The sequence below is a fragment of the Talpa occidentalis genome, unplaced genomic scaffold (assembly GCF_014898055.3).
Source record: "Talpa occidentalis isolate TD23 unplaced genomic scaffold, MPIMG_talOcc4v2.1 talOcc4.10, whole genome shotgun sequence".
NCBI classification, from domain to species: Eukaryota; Metazoa; Chordata; class Mammalia; order Eulipotyphla; family Talpidae; genus Talpa; species Talpa occidentalis.
The window spans coordinates 25074141-25090031 of NW_023600993.1; the positions used below are offsets into that span (position 1 = coordinate 25074141).

The 15891-nt window shown below is 40.2% G+C and overlaps 1 long non-coding RNA gene across 1 annotated transcript in view; it reads left to right on the top strand.

The window, feature by feature from the left end:
- The first annotated feature begins 630 nt into the window (after positions 1-630).
- Positions 631-15891, top strand: part of LOC119252630 (uncharacterized) — a 29458-nt gene continuing 14197 nt past the window's right edge. Inside the window, exons 1-3 of the long non-coding RNA XR_005126871.2 lie at positions 631-716; positions 11745-11844; positions 15190-15341. This is a non-coding gene — a long non-coding RNA (uncharacterized LOC119252630). The remainder of the gene's footprint in view (positions 717-11744; positions 11845-15189; positions 15342-15891) is intronic.

The window sequence follows — 15891 nt, forward strand, 5'->3', positions numbered from 1 at the left end:
ACTCCCATTTAAGAGCACTTTCTTGCTTAGCTTCTTCCCTGTCCCATTATGACCCCCTTATTCTCTTTCTCCCAAGAGCATCCCCTTCATAAATCACATGCATATGAACTCCATGCCAGGCTCTGCTTCTAGGGAACTTGAGCCAAATGTTTATTTCATTTTTTACTTTTTCATTTTAGAGAAGAACAATTCCAGGCTCAAAAGAGATGGTCTTGTAAAAGATTGAATCACCCCATATAGCCCACTGCCATTCATAACCACCCAGCTACACACCTACTTACTTATGCACCCTCATTACCACCAACTCTATCTCATACACAGATAAACCAAAGCAGAACGGGATGGGACAATCCCGAGAGTCCATTTTTGATCCTCTGCTGTATACATAAACAAATCACGAATGGAAATCCTGATCAATGGTTATGAATTTCATGTCAGATTGGGTCTCATTAGTTGTGGATATTACTTTGAGATAATCAATACAGTGTGATTAGAATGCAATTTTAAATGTAGCATAACATCTTAGATAGAAATCCAAATTACTGTCTCCTGCCTCCCCATTTACACAACGTCAACTTTAAATTAGACTGATTGAACCAAACTGATGATTTGTTTTTCCTTCAGCAGAGAATAGGATCAATAAGACTGCGTCTTAGTCTGCCTGAATGATTGTGGCCAGTATAAAATCCTGAGGAATGTCTACAGTTTTTCAAAAGGTACATCTGGGTACATAAATGGGATTTGGGAATTTAGAATGCTTCCCCAGCCTGCTGTGAAATCCTGGGAGTCTTCCTTCAAAAATCTTTGCCTTATTTCCCCATGAATAGTGTTAGTATGCCCTTCCCTGTCTGCCCGAGGAAACAAAGACAGAATACTTAAATGAAGATTTATAAGTTCATGAAATAATGAAGAGAAGTAGATATCACTTTCAAGGCCTTGAATATTCCTTTCTGCTCTTCTTAAACTTCCTCTTTCTTACTACCTTTCTCCCCAAAACAAGTGCTCAGTATCCTTTTATTTCCCCAGCAAAGCCTCAAAATTTTTTCCTATGACTTCTTTGAGGGACTCTAAGTCAGAATTCTTTTTCCTTATGACTCAAAGAAGATGTGAATGTAATTTAATAATGTTCTGATGGGGTTGGAATTTTATGAATACTTTAATCACTTCAGATGCCTGAAATCTATATTAAAAAACAGAAAACAAAATAAGTCCAGTTTTTTGACTTTGGCTAGTTCTGCAATAGGATTGTGTGTTATTGCAACCAAGATATTGAACAAGACCTGCTTTTCTGCAAACTGCCCCCCAAATGCTTAACATTTCTTTTATGGCATGTTTGGAACTGAAGAATGACTCTTCTTCAAATTGTCCTTCAGTTTGCTGAAGTCACACAGCAGCTGAAGAATTGGCAAGGAAGGGGCTAAGGAGCATGTGTGATGGGGTCAGAACATCTGGGTTTGGAGATTATTTCCTCTGAGTTCAGTTTTCACTTTTCTTCCTTCTGGAAATATACTCAATTCCTCCTTCTCACTTGAAATCAGATATTAACATCCTCTCCAAAGACTGCCTCCATATGGGGTGCAAACAGCATCAAAATATAACAGTCCAGATTTTGTACGCTATAAAAATATAACATTTATTGACATGAAGTTAATTATTTTGGAGTATACCAGAGGAAATAAAAAGATTAAACTTCTATCTAAGAGACTTCATTTCTCAAAATTCATGCAAGTTATCATAAAACTTGTTCAGGAGACATCATCTAAATAGTTTAGTTAGCCCAAGCAGCAATTCTAAGTCTGAACCTTTCAGAAGTTATTGATGCCTGTTTCCTGTGCCCATATGGGGAAGTCTATAGAGAGTCCTGGTCATTCATCAGCAAGACTGACCTTGGAAATGTGCAGACTATTTCCCTGGGTTCAAACTGAACTTTTCAGCTTTTGGAATGTTTTAGCTATGACTGGGAATGTTTTGATGCATCAAAATGTCATCTCTTTATGACAACAAAGCAACATCAATAATGGCAGCTAACATATTGTTGGTTAGGTACCGACTCAGCCATGGCATGGCCGTTTGGATCCTTGAAGTCTTGTCTTCTTGCAGTTCTCCACGCCTTTCTCCAGTCCATTCTTCTCACCTCCACTGAGCGACCTGTGAAAATGCATATGTGGTTTTGGGTTTCAGATGGCAGACTGATAGGTCTCATCTTTCCTTCTCCCAAAAGTTCACTGAAAGGATAAAGAGATATATTTTTTTAAAGAACAGTAATTGGTGCTGGAAGATAAGGACAGAAACCAATGAGAAAAAAGAAGGTTTAAGGAAATCCTGGATGATAGAAGACAGATATAATGAGTTTGAGAAAGAACAGAATTGGAGAAACTGCAGTCTGAAACACCTGAAATGGGAGGATTCTTCTCCAAGGGGGAACAGAAAAGGCTTGCAATCAAGCCCAACAAAGAAAAAGTGCAGGTCATAGGGTGAGCTATAATCAGCTAGCAATCAGAAAACCAAAACACAAACAACTGAGTCTCCTAGTGGTGTTTATTTTTCTCCCAATTCCCTTCATATATAAAGCATGTGATAATGGCATGAAATCCAAGAAATGTTTCTGAAGAAATGTGTGACCCTCCAGGGAAGGTATCCTCCCATCGTTTTGGTCATCTGGAGAAAAGCTGAGCTGATTAGAAATGAAACACAGTAGAAATTACATTAGAAAGAGAGAAATCAGAGTGATAAGAACAAGGCAGCTCCATCCAAGAACACATCCCACTGTGAATCCGGAGTCCTGTTTACATGGCAGTTGTGGGGGACCGTACCTGCAGACTGCTTCCTATCCTGCAACCCATAGGAAAGTTTGCAGTTGACCAGTCCCTAACTCCTGCATGGAACCCACCTTCAGCCATCCCATTTGTGGAGAATCCTGTTAGAGAAACAGACCTACTCAGTTGTAGAGGAAATTTCACTTTTTGCTCATAAATGGGGAGTTGATAAATGTGAATTCACTCAACAGGAGTCACCAGATATTGCAGAAAAACTGGTAGCAGAAAGGGAATGATCAAGATGAAAAAAATTAGCCAAAAAAACAAAATAGAGCAAAGTTCTGTGGAAGAGAAAAAATAATTAATTGGGAAATGAAAATGAAATTGAAAATTCCAATTAATATACTTAAAAAGAGAGGAGGTGGATGTTGTCTAGTTTATCTATTTTAAAGAACAAAGCCACCCCCCCCCCCACACAAGCAGTTAACAAAAAATAAGAAATAGAACAGTCAGGATTAAAGACCAAAGCTGGAAGATAAATCAAGGAAACATATGAAAAACAAAAATCTGAGAGGCCATCCTCTCAACAGTGAAATGGACATAAATAGGATATACTTATGTGAAAAAGTCTTCAGAGAATGCTTTTCAGAAGCAACATGAATGAGCACAGAGCATTGCCCCATGCCAGGGTGATGCCTCTCATGAGGCATCGCAAGGAGTACATGCTGTCTTGCATGTTGCATCATCCTGTATGCATGGAGAGTTCAGAACAGGAAATGCTGCTTTATAAAAGTGGTGTGACAAGAGGAGGCTTGAGGGGACTTTGGATATTGGTAACATTCTTCCTCTTGATCCAGGTTTTGGCTACACAGGTTGTTCAGTCTGTGAAAATTCATCACTTTGTGCACTTGTGTGCACTTTTCTCAGTTTATATTATACTTTCATAAATTTTATAAGATTGAAAAAAGAACAAAACAAATATAGAACTTTATGCATTCAAATTTATCAATTTATCCTAAGGCCTCTGGATTTTGTATCATTTTCTGAAAACCCTTCCCTGGTCTGAGATGACAAGTTTTTTTTCCTGATGCTTTCTTCCATTATACTTGTGATTTAACTTTTTGTTGTTGATCGCATGCCCATGAGGATTTCATTTTACAAATCATCGTTTTAAAAACTACTTCATGCCTCACCAATAAATTTGCAATGTTATATTTAATTATTCCCTAATATTAGAAATAGAGGTTGCACACAGTTCTCATTAATTAGAAAATAATAAAATGCAGACACGTGAACAATAAGGAGTTAAATATGCATCCACTACATTCCAGAAAGAGGGCAGAGATAATGGAGTGGAAGAAACAAATGGAAACTAATAGAGGTAAGGGCCTTGGAGGTGAAGGAAGAAAAGTTTGCAGAGTGGAAGGTCTAACCTGCATTGAATACGCTGTTGAGAAAAAATATTTGTAATTAGAGGCAGTAAAGTTATAGTAAAAGATCACAGGGATTGAATAAACAAGAAAAGCTACCTGAGATGAGAAATTACCTTGACCTAAAACTTCTTGTGAGCAAGACTGAAGAAATACTTTTGGGGAAGAAAATGGCAATCTTATAATTCTGAACCTGACCCCACTAAACTTTCAGTTTTTGGAGAAGTACTCAAATATGTCCCACCCATGTAGCCATTTTGAACATAATTACTCAAAGAGATTTCTCAAGACATAAAAAGTAGTATGAGAAAATAGCTTGAATATATTAAATAGTAATGACTGAGCATGTTAGAGTGAATGAAGAAGTGAAAGGAATGAAATGGGCCCATGATATGCTGGAAACCTTGAAACATCTGCAGGTGTTTGGTGACACTGGTAGTGGTTTGCACACACACATGCAAACAGTGCACACACACACTCAATCATACACACTGTTTTACCAGATACATGACTGCAAGGTACCTTCTTTACTTCACTGTAAGTGACCTAATGTGAATAATAAGCATCCTGTCCTCCCTTCCCATCCATCACTAAAGCTACAAATAGTTGTCATATGTCCCTTCCAACCTGTTTTAAAACAATATATTGGAGGGAATTGTCAAGTAAACGATTATCTTTGATCAAGACAGAGCACTTCAGTCAGGGTTACTTCATTTAGGGTTACTCTGTTGCATTGTTGTAGTCGCGGAAACTTCAACTCAAAATCGTGATTGACTGATTAGTAGTGAACGCTTTGAGTACTGTTTTGGGAAGGATTTTCGGGCTGTATCCAGGATGAGGGGGAATAATTCTGTCTGTACTTAGAACTGGAGATCTAAGCAATAACAGTGATGCACCATATTTTGTATTCATGACTTCAAAATAAGGTATGCCTTATGTGGAACTATTAAAGATCTCAAATAGCCATGGTAATCTCGAAAAAGAATGAAGTAGGAGGTATTATACTTCTTTAAAAAAAAAACATTTATTTGTTTATTCAAGCACTGGGTACAGTCAGAAGCGCAGGAGGGTGAGAGAATTCACCAGAGCCAGAGCGGGGAACAGAACAGTCAGGCCGATGAAATACACTGCTGAGGGGAGCAGCAGGAGTGGTAGGGGAGGTCTGTGCACCATGTGGGACCCTTGCCAGTGGCCGGGGATAGAACCAGGGATCGAACATCGCAGCCTAGCACTCAACTGCCGCCAGGGGAGGCCTGGTATTATACTTCTTGATTTCAAACCATATTACAAACCTGTAATAATCAACGGCATGGTAGTACCATAACCAGGAACATAGACCAATGAAATAGAATAGAGAAAACCCCAGGTATGTATGGTCAGCTAAGCTTTAATTAAGACTCTAAGACCACATCTTCTTGATCCAGTCATCTATTTTTGGGCATTTGGGTTGTTTCCAAAGCTTAGCTATTGATAAACACATGCAATTTGCAGCAACATGGATGGCGCTGGAAGGGATCATGCTCAGCGAAATAAACCAGAAAGAAAAAGGAAAATACCGGATGGTCTCACTCATAGCAGGAATCTAGAAAACTTAAATAAGGGACCAGGAAAAAGAATAACTATAAGAAAGAAAATATCAAAATCAACAAACAACTATGAACAAGAGACACTCTATGGGGGGTGGAGGGTGGGGAGGGGAGGGATTGGGGTCAAAATAAGGGGGTCACAATTGTGTGGGGAATATAAAAATAAAATTTATAATAAAAAAGACTCTAAGACCATAAAAGAAAGAATACTTTTTCTTTGCCTCCCACCTGCTCCCCTTCTCTGTATTGCTCTGTAGGGATGGTCTTCATCGACTGTCTCAGAGGGTGGAAATGGGTCAAATCCTCTAATCCTCTAATACTTGGTGCTTCATGCTCAGGACCAGATAATATTGCTTAAATCTACCTTACTAATTCGGGATCTCTGGTGATCCAGAGGGTGGATGAATCATGGTGCGTAAGGACGAGATTATAGAATGATCTTGGGAACTTCCCCTCTCCATCTTCTTCCTCCTTCCAAGGCTGTCTGAACAATGCTCTGCAGGCATACCAGTCCCCTTTTAAGACCCTCTATCTTTGTTATATTCCTTGCTTTCCTTTTAAATCACATTAAGCATTATTTTCTCTTTTTCCCCTTAGTTTTTGAGATATGTATTTTCGGCATTTTTACCTGGGAAGCAGGAGACATTGTCTTAGTTGTTGCTGTGTTATTGTGGGGACATTTATTCTCCTTTAGGCCTCTGGTTCACCTCAATTCAAAATGACTGAGTAGGATGAGATGATTTCCTGCCCCTCTGTCATGGATGCCATGCAAGGACACTCTGCTTTGAAGCTGAGGCAGGACTGACATGCAGGAGTGTCTGCCTGTGATTGGTGGCTATCAGCATCCAACTTGGGGTGCTTTAATGGGATATGTGGACTCACACTGGGAGCAAAACTGTCTGGAAGGAGCACAGACAAATGCACAGGCGGGAGTCACCCTCCACATCACGCTGCTTAGTAGCCTTCAGTTGTTGATTAATGAAAGGAAGAGAGCTCAGAAAATTGAAGCCCACAGATGATTTTCAAACTTCATCTTCAGCAATAATTTTGACCTCATCTCTGATTCCATTGAACTTTTATTTTTTTCCTCCTTTGAGACCAGGGTTGCTAACAAGGAAACAATAGAGTGATTTAAATTTTATCTTTTTTAATTTTCTCAGTGCAGGCTGAGATAGAGCTGCTAATGAGCAGTGGAAAGACAACAAGGGTTCACTAGAGGGAACCCTCGGGAAGAGGGGCTAGAGAGGTCAAAGCATCTGCCTAAGTACTGAAATTACATATGAAGGTCTGCATTAGGATATGCCAGGTGCTGTAACGCATGACCCCCAGATGTCCTTGTCTTAACACGCTATAGTTTTATCCTCATCCAGCCATAGACCAATGTATACAGTGGAGGGTAATGCTCCACTTCATGGAGTCATTTAGGAACTAGGAATGCTTCCATTCTTTGGGTGATCAGAAACCTCCACCGATTTTCTGCATCTGACATGGAGAATGTTGAGAAGTCCTGAGAGCAGGTCTGAAGATTGCATATATAATGTCTGTCCACATGGCCCCATTTTGCTAGAGAGGAAGCTGGGAATTGTAGTCTAGCTGCTTCTTTAGAAGAAAAGAAACAGGGTGGTGAACTTCGTTTCTGCCACCAGCTCCTCTGCTATGGTGGTTAAGTTCTCTCAGGAAGCTCAGGACTCAAATGGGGAAAGAACTTTTTTTTTATAATATATTTTTTTTAAGATTTATTTATCTATTTGATACAAGCACTGGGTACAGTCAGAAGCGCGGGAGGGTGAGAGAATTCACCAGAGTCAGAGCGGAGAGTAGAGCAGGCAGACTGATGAAGTACACTGCTGAGGGGAGCAGCGGGCAGCAGGAGAGGTCTGCGCGCCATGAGGGACCCTCCTCTGGTGGCCGGGGAGCAGCCGGGGATCGAACCGGTGCCACAGAGGCCGCGGGCAGCTTCGCAACCCAGTGCTCAACTGCTGCACCACCGGGGAGGCCCCGGGGAAAGAACTTTTTTCAGCGGTACCTGATGTGCCCATCCATAGTCTCACTCAAGGTTCTGGCTTCATTTCTTTCTTGTATTAATGCAGACAATTCTTAGCACCCTTATCACAGATTTTCCAGGTCAGAAAAACTCTTTCTGTTGGAGGGAAGAGGACAAAAAGAACTTCCATTTTCTTATAGTCTAGTTAAGGGCTCAACTTTTAGCCTTAAGATCTGATGCGAATTCTTTTTTGTGTCATTCACCTTTCTAAGCTGGAGTTGTCCCAATTGTGAAAGTAAGAAAAAAAGTGCTTCATCTAAAAGTAGACTTTAAAAAAACCCACCTTATTTCATAAGGCAATTACAGTGTTGAGGGTAGTGTGTATGTTAACATAAAGATCTACTGCATTTACTTGTAACTTTCAGTAGACCTATAAAGGAAAGAGAAATTTCAGACTTTGCTTCCAGCCCCAGAAATTCTTGGAGAGTTGTTCCTTTACAAAAGAGTGTGATGCCTCCCTCTCTCCCTTTCCTGCCAATTGATAAACAGACATTGAATCCAATTTTATAGTCAAGAACACAGGGATAATATTAAAGACTATTCCTTTCTCCCTTCTCTGGAACCAGAATGAAGTTTGGAAGGGGCTGCCCAAATATTTGATTCTAGGTTCTTAGACTATCAAAGGACCAAGTGTTGGACTGTGGATCTGTGCTGGGAAAAAGTAACTTGATGTAAGCAATTAGGGTTGATTTTGAAATTTTGGAGCTTAGACGTCCTTGTGGAAATCTTTTCCTGAACCCCATGTACATTAAAGAAAAACAATTCTCAATTCTCTCATCTTAAGGTGTCCTAGTTTGTGTTACTCTAGGACTGTGGGGACCATCATTATAGTCCAGATTACTGTATAGTAAGGGCAGCTGAACAAATATCCCTACTTAGCAGTTACTATATGCCAGGCACTTTGTTAATTGCTTTCATCTTGGTAGACTTAGGATTTGAATTCAGGGCTGGTTGACTCAGAGTCTAGTCTTTTCCCCAAATAATTTTGTCTCTCAGGATTGTAGAGAGGTTGGTGCTAAATCCCATGATGTTCATTTGATGATCCTACCTGTGGCACATTTGTGCATTTGTTGCTCTGCGTGGAAATGACATAGTCCTTAATACGCTGCTTAGTAATCAGGCAGTGATGTTGGGTTGTACCCCCAACAGTTTTCATTAGAAATGTGCAATATTTTAGTTCTAGCCTAATACATAAACTAGACTTCTGTGGGCCCAGCTCTCAACGAGAGTCAGAGGCCCTAGTTTCGTGGGTCACAGTGGAACTTGATGTCCAAAGACGTATGTTCAGGGAAACAGTTTCCAAGGGAACTCACAGAGAAATGTTAAAGTTCTAGCAAGGTCTGCATTGGTATAGGGAGGCTAACTGAGGGGAGAAAAAGAGTAGAATGAGGTCTGGACCTGACCTGACCTGGGACCCTGACCCAAGCATCTTCTTGAAGTTTTTTTGATATCCAGGGCACTTAGAGTGGTCTCAGGAAGACCATGGGTTCATTACCCCAAGGGAAAGATCTCTGCCTTCAGCCAGTGTCGCTGGTAGTGGTAACCCTGTTGGGCAAGGTGTGACCATCCAAGGCATTAGTGTCACTGGCAGCCATGGTCTTTAAGGTAGAGGTAGGTTGAAGGAGCGATGAAAGGTAGATGAGGATCCTTACACACTTCCTACAGATCCTTCCAAGGGGGGGAAGGACAAAGGCTAGCACTTGTTTGACATTTCTGCTACTCTCTCCTCTCCCTCCACCCTACTCAGGAATTCAGAAGTACAGGAAATTACTTTGTTAACCAAATGGGGAATTTAATGAACCCACTGATATCAAAAGAAAGACCTGCAATATCTTTATCTGTGTAATTAATTAGCCTATGTCTGTGAAATGTTCTGAACATATGAAGTGCCACAGATATCTTGTGTTATTAATTATTATTATGCATGGGAAACATAACTAGATTTCTTGACCTTAACAGCTCCTGTTTAATGGTGCGTTAATTGTAGCTTTATTTTTTGATCAACTATAGGTGGTGATATATTGAGGCACTTGTTCATGCCATTCAAGATTTTTCTTTGGAAAATCAGCTTTTGAAAATGTGTGTGCAAATGTGTGTGGCAGTGAGGAGTGACTGAAGGTGTCAGAGGGGGAGGAGTATGTGACTGCATGGGGAGTATACATCTGCCAGCCTCAGATGACATCAGAAGGGGAAGAGACTGGAAGCAGGGAGGAATCATGCTTATGTTAAGTAAGAAATTTGAATTACATGGCAACTGGTAATCAGAGATTGTATGGTGGAGAGAAAAAAATGTATTATGTTAGGAACTGTTGAAGACAAAGTCCTAGTGTGCTCTTTGTGTGCTTGGGAAATATGCTAACAGCTTAATACTTGTTAATACCTCCTTTAACAGGTACTCACCTTTAACAGGTACTTACCTTTAACAGGTACTCACCTGTTAAAAAAAAGGAGGGGAACTGAGGACCCAGAAATAGCCTTGTAGATGGATAAATGTGAAATGAATTTGCAAGGCGAGCATCATGAGGGTCCAGTGGGCTTGAGGAGGAATGCCACTGTGGTCAAGACACACCATTGGTATTGCTGAAATGCAGTCATGTTTGTCTGATGCAATCTTACTATTTGCAGAGTTTTCGCTCTGAAGAAGGGTTGAAAGTACATACCATACAGTGTTGTGGGAACAGTACTTTGGAGAAGTCAAGGTGTTCTGCTCTAGGTCAGCAGCAGGCAGAGGGAAGTGGACGTTGAGAGTATGACATGAGTGTGTTGAAGAGCTGTCAGCCAACATGGATTCATGTGACTCTGAGAACCCAAAGCTGCATGGAAATTCAGTAAAATCTTAGTCAGGTCCTGGATTTCCCACAGCATGTGAAATGGGATCAAATCAATTTTATTTGATTTTTGAAACCAAAGTGACCTCAGTAAATATTGAGATATCAAAAGAAAATTGGATTAGAGATACTTTGCAAATTGGAATTACTTTGCAGAACTTTATGCAACAAGACAGAACCTTGTTGCCTCCCTCTCTCCAACTTTGCCTGTTAAATATCCCATAATTATTTTTCTACTTTTCTAGAATACTCATCCATATTAAGAATGTTCTAAAAATCCTTTCCTTCCAGAGCACTCTGTTCTGGAACATTTAATGAGATAAAATGGAGATAATTCCTCTGGATTTTTAATCAGATGAGATCTAGAGATACCTGTCTCAGACTTCTTTTGACACTTAATGAGGAAAGGTTACCAGGACAGACACTGTTCATTTTCCTCAAAATCTTCAGAGACCAAATACAGCTCTACCATTCCAAATGGTACAGACCAGAAATACAAACAAGTAGATGAAGTCTTTCAAAATGCTACCTTCTTTCCCGGACTCCTATATTTTCTAATCTTAATGTTTCTTTTTTACTTAGAGTGTATGTATTGGCAGGCATTTTCTGTGGAGAAGTGGAGCTTGGAAGCTGGGGGAGTAGCTATTTTGAAATGTAGTCCTGGATCACCTCAGTTACTAAACGGCTTTGTGACCCAGGGCACATCACTCCATCTTTCCTCTCTCCACCATTTGGTTATTCATTAGATTGCCTTGTTTAACTACATCTATTGACAAAACGCTCAGCCTTACTGGTCATTTTATCTGCCAGAACAAAAAGAAGTGTCCTCCCCTGTGAATGAAACATACTCAAGATTCTAGTCACTGCTAATTTCAATAACCCTAGGGGGTAAGAGTGCCTTACATGCCTGGCTTCTGGTACTCACCTGTGTAATGGCTGGAGTGTTGGAATCACCTCTCTTGTGGGAGAGAAATTCATTCCCTGTGGAAGTTTCCATGCCCATCCAAGCATGCAAATCATGTCAAGGATCCTTGGCAAAGATGACAACATGTCTCTAAGATAGATTTCATTTCCAGTGTTTCTTTCTCTTGTCATTCTAGGGTGCAAACAGGTTGAAGACAGGAGCTATCTTTAATGGAATCTGAACAGTGCCTAACCCCTGTGGATATCAGCTGAATGTTAAATAACAACAGTGATCAGGTAATAATGATGCCCATCTCACTTGGGAGAGAATATCAAATAGCCTGGAATTTTCCCTTCACTGGCAGTATGGCCCAAAGTGCATCCTGAGGTGAATTAAAAAACCTCATTGATTCAAATCACATTTCCCATAAGAAATACATCTTGTAGCTTGGAGTAGTTCAGATTATTTCTGGTTTACTGTGTGATTGGTTAGTCTTCCTTTGAATCTTCCACATCTGGAAGTGAGATATTGTGCCGTTGTGATAAATAGTATCAAAAAAAAAAAAAAAAAAAGGGAAAACAGCTAGCTCCCCCAGCGAGTACCTTTCTCCTCTCATTCCTCATCCAGTATTTTTTCTAACTGCTCTAGCTGTTCTGAAGTAAATTATTACCATATGAGCTCAATTTAAAGAGCTGCTGTAGAAAGCAAGTTGCCATAAGCCATTAAGAAAATAACCCTATTTCAGTTTTGAGTGAAAAGGACAAAATTAACTCCATTCAAGATACATATATATATTTTTCATTGAACCAGACTATTTCTCTATAGTGTCAATGAAAAGGAACTGCAGCCTTCTTATCCTCCCTGCTTGTCTCATTTCAGTCCCCAGTCTAATTCCATAGTATCCTGGAGGAAGCTGTCAGAAGTCTTGGTTAAAAGCTTTCTGATGGGGACATTAATGATTGGTTTGGAAAGAGGCAGGGTTAGTGGGCGAACATTGCCTCCCTCTTGAGATCTGCAGTGCCACACATGCGTCTTCCTCTTGACAAGCGCCTAAACACCACCAGGCACTACTTGGCTTGAACATTGATTTGCTTATTTTACGTATTGATGTTTTGCTAGGTGATGAGGCCATAATGCATAAAGCAATGCTACCCTACATTTACCTCACTGTAGAGATGAACAAATGTTTATGGACTCCCCCTGGATGCATGTGACGACAGTGTCAGACGGGACTGCATGTGGATGGTGGAGCTCAGGATGACCTCCTGTTTCTTACTGGCGGCATTCCTAGAAGAGATGACCCCTGAGTCACTTTCAAGGAAAAAAAATAGGAATTTACCAGTTGTAGAAGGGGTTAGGAGAGAGCCTTTCATCATACCTTATTTTCTCTCAGTCCCTTGGCTTAGGTTTAGTTTGCGTTATTTCACCCCCCACCTCTAATTCTTCTCTAAGTCCAAAGGGGCCATTGGACTTGTGCCACAGCCATTTCTGTTTCTCCATGTCCACCACTAATTTCACCAGCTGTCAGTTCTACAATGGGACTGATGCCAGTTGGGCACTTTGTAACATCATATTTGTCTAAAGTTTATTCCTATATCTACAGATGGGTAGGCTGAAGTCACACAGCCAATAATTGAGGAGAGCTTAGTCTGTTTGCCAGAACCTAAGCTCCTCTCACTATACCATGTTGCAAATTAAAAAAGGAAAAAAATCTATGGGGTCTAAGTGGGAAAAATATTTCAGCCTCTCCACCTTATATCATGAAATACTTACAGCAGGTTTTTCTATTTTCCCCAATGGATAAGTCTACTACTACTACTGTTATGATTATATTTGAACCATGCCATTTGCTGTTCTTGCTCTTTATTTTTCAGTATTGTTAGGCTTCAAAATGTGCATTTTTGTAACACATTTCCATTTCTTATGAAAAACACCTCAACATTTCTCTATTATTTGTCTGTGGACCCAAGAGAAAACTTGAATTTCTGAGCCCGTTGCTAATAGACTTTAAGAGACAATCAGCTGAGTGATGCCAAGGTAGATTGAAAGCTCCATAGGTCCTGCTCCTATGGAGACATAATGTTATATGACAATAGATTCTGAGGTGTTGGTCTAGGACTTTCTTTCCTTTTAAGGATGTACCAAAAATTCAAAGAAGAATGTTAGGAAGTTTTGAGCTGCTCATTGTGCCAAAGGCCTTGACTGTATGAAAATAATTTTTCTCCTTCCTACACACAGAACTAGACTACCTTTCCCAGCCTTCCCTGCAGTTCAACGTGGTCATGTGACTATATTCTAGACAAGGGACTGGGGGGTCAGTGAAGGTCACCACTTCCAGGGATGGCTCATAAAACCTCCCATCCAGGTTCCTCCACGCTCTTCACCTGTGCCACCTGTGTGGTGTCAAGATGGTCTTTGTGGTGATGGGAAGTTGTGTGTTGAAGATCCATCATCACTGTCTCCCCAAACATCCATGTGGGATAATTGGTAGTCTGGCAAGAACTGTTGTGAACACAGAATAAACTTTCGTGGTGCTTCTATTATTTATTTTTAGTCTGATTGTTATAGTAGCTGGTGTTACTCTAATGATGCAGGTCATCGTCCCTGGAGACTTTATTGTCACAAGCTTAATATCCGTGTCCTAAATCTTACAATTTCCACTGTAGAGAGCTCAGCAGGAATAAAGTCAGAGGGCTTTGTGAGGCTATAAAGGGAAGTAGGGCCCACAGGTTACATTCATCACGCCTGATCTCTGCCTGTGTCTGTTTTGCCTGACATCCCCTGGGGACTTCTCAAGCATGGGGCAAAGAGGGATATTTTGACTGTGGTCCAGCAGTGGCCTTTCCCTTGATTGACTTATCAATAAAGTTTGCTGCAGGGAAACTTCTGCATGGAATTAGGCAGGAGAAATTCTAATGAGATTTCTGACCACCGAGCCTGCCATCTCTCTGTCCTAATTTCACCCAACTTCTCTTAAATAATTGTCCACTATGATAGCTTCATTAGGCTTGACAGCTTTTTAAATTATGCTCAGGTAAGAAGAGTGAGAAGCTTACAACTTTCGGAAGTCAGAACTACTGAGTGAGCTGTTTGGGGGAGAGCAAAATGGTTCTTAACTTGTTCACGTATGTCAGCAGGAGGAATTGACAGCATCTCTTGTTATGAAATACTTTTATTAGAAATGCCAATTTAGGGGAGAGGGGAGTAGGATAAAAACAAGGGTGGTGGGAATTTTACAGGGACAATAACCAAGATGAAAATGCATGCATTGTACAAAAATGAAAAATGATGTAAAAGAAAGAAAATAAAATAGAAGAAATACCAATTTAGTGTTGAAAAAGATGCATATAGTTGGTCTATGTTTCTAGAGGTCTTCATAAATCTGTTAGGGACAATTTTCTAGACAGATTTGGGGAAACTGGGCTTTTACTGCTGCTACTTCAGAAACTGGCCCAGATGCAGACAGTAAGCCAGGGGGCAATCCAATTCTCACTCTGTGAAAATGTCACAGAGGAGGACATTTCAACGAGTGGGTAGTGTGGTCCATGGCCCTGTGACTATAAACTTCAGGAGCTGATAATGAGGTTAAATGCTTGCCTTCTCTGTGCCTCCACATTGCTATTTCCTTCTTATTCCAACAGATAAGAAAGGCTGGAGCAGAAACAAGGCCTGTGCATTTTATGGCACTTCACAAGTGGTATCTTTGAGATATGCCCTGCTGCCTAATCTGGACACTGGCAATAAGGTGGAAGCTAGTAGGAATAACACACATTGGCAGCCAGGGATTTTGAAGGTATGTTTGATATTATATATTATTACATTCACACCCTATTTCTAAACTAAAATGTCACCACCCAGAGTGAACTGAATGGAATTTTATTTATTTCTCTAGACAGAGGTATCTCTTTCTACTCTTGGGGGATTTCTGCTGTGGGTATTTAAAATAGAACATTCCATGATTATTCAAATACTTATCATTCACCTATTATTTTTATTATTTGCAAAGCCATGCAAGTATTTGCATCTACTAGTTTGTCAGGATGCTCCTGACACCATCCCAGAGGTACTAACAGTGACTAGATTACTTAGAAGATATGAAAGCTATGTTGTCTTCTTAAAAATACATAGCATGTGTTTTTTGGAATTGATGTTTCTGTGTCCTTTGGGTAAATACCTAGGAGTGGAATTGCTGGATCATATGGAAGCTCTATGTTTATAGCAGCACTGTTTACAATAGCTAAGCTTTGGAAACAGCCCAAATGCCAAAAAATAGATGACTGGATCAAGAAGATGTGGTACATCTACACCATGGAATATTATTCAGCATTCAAAAAAGATAAACA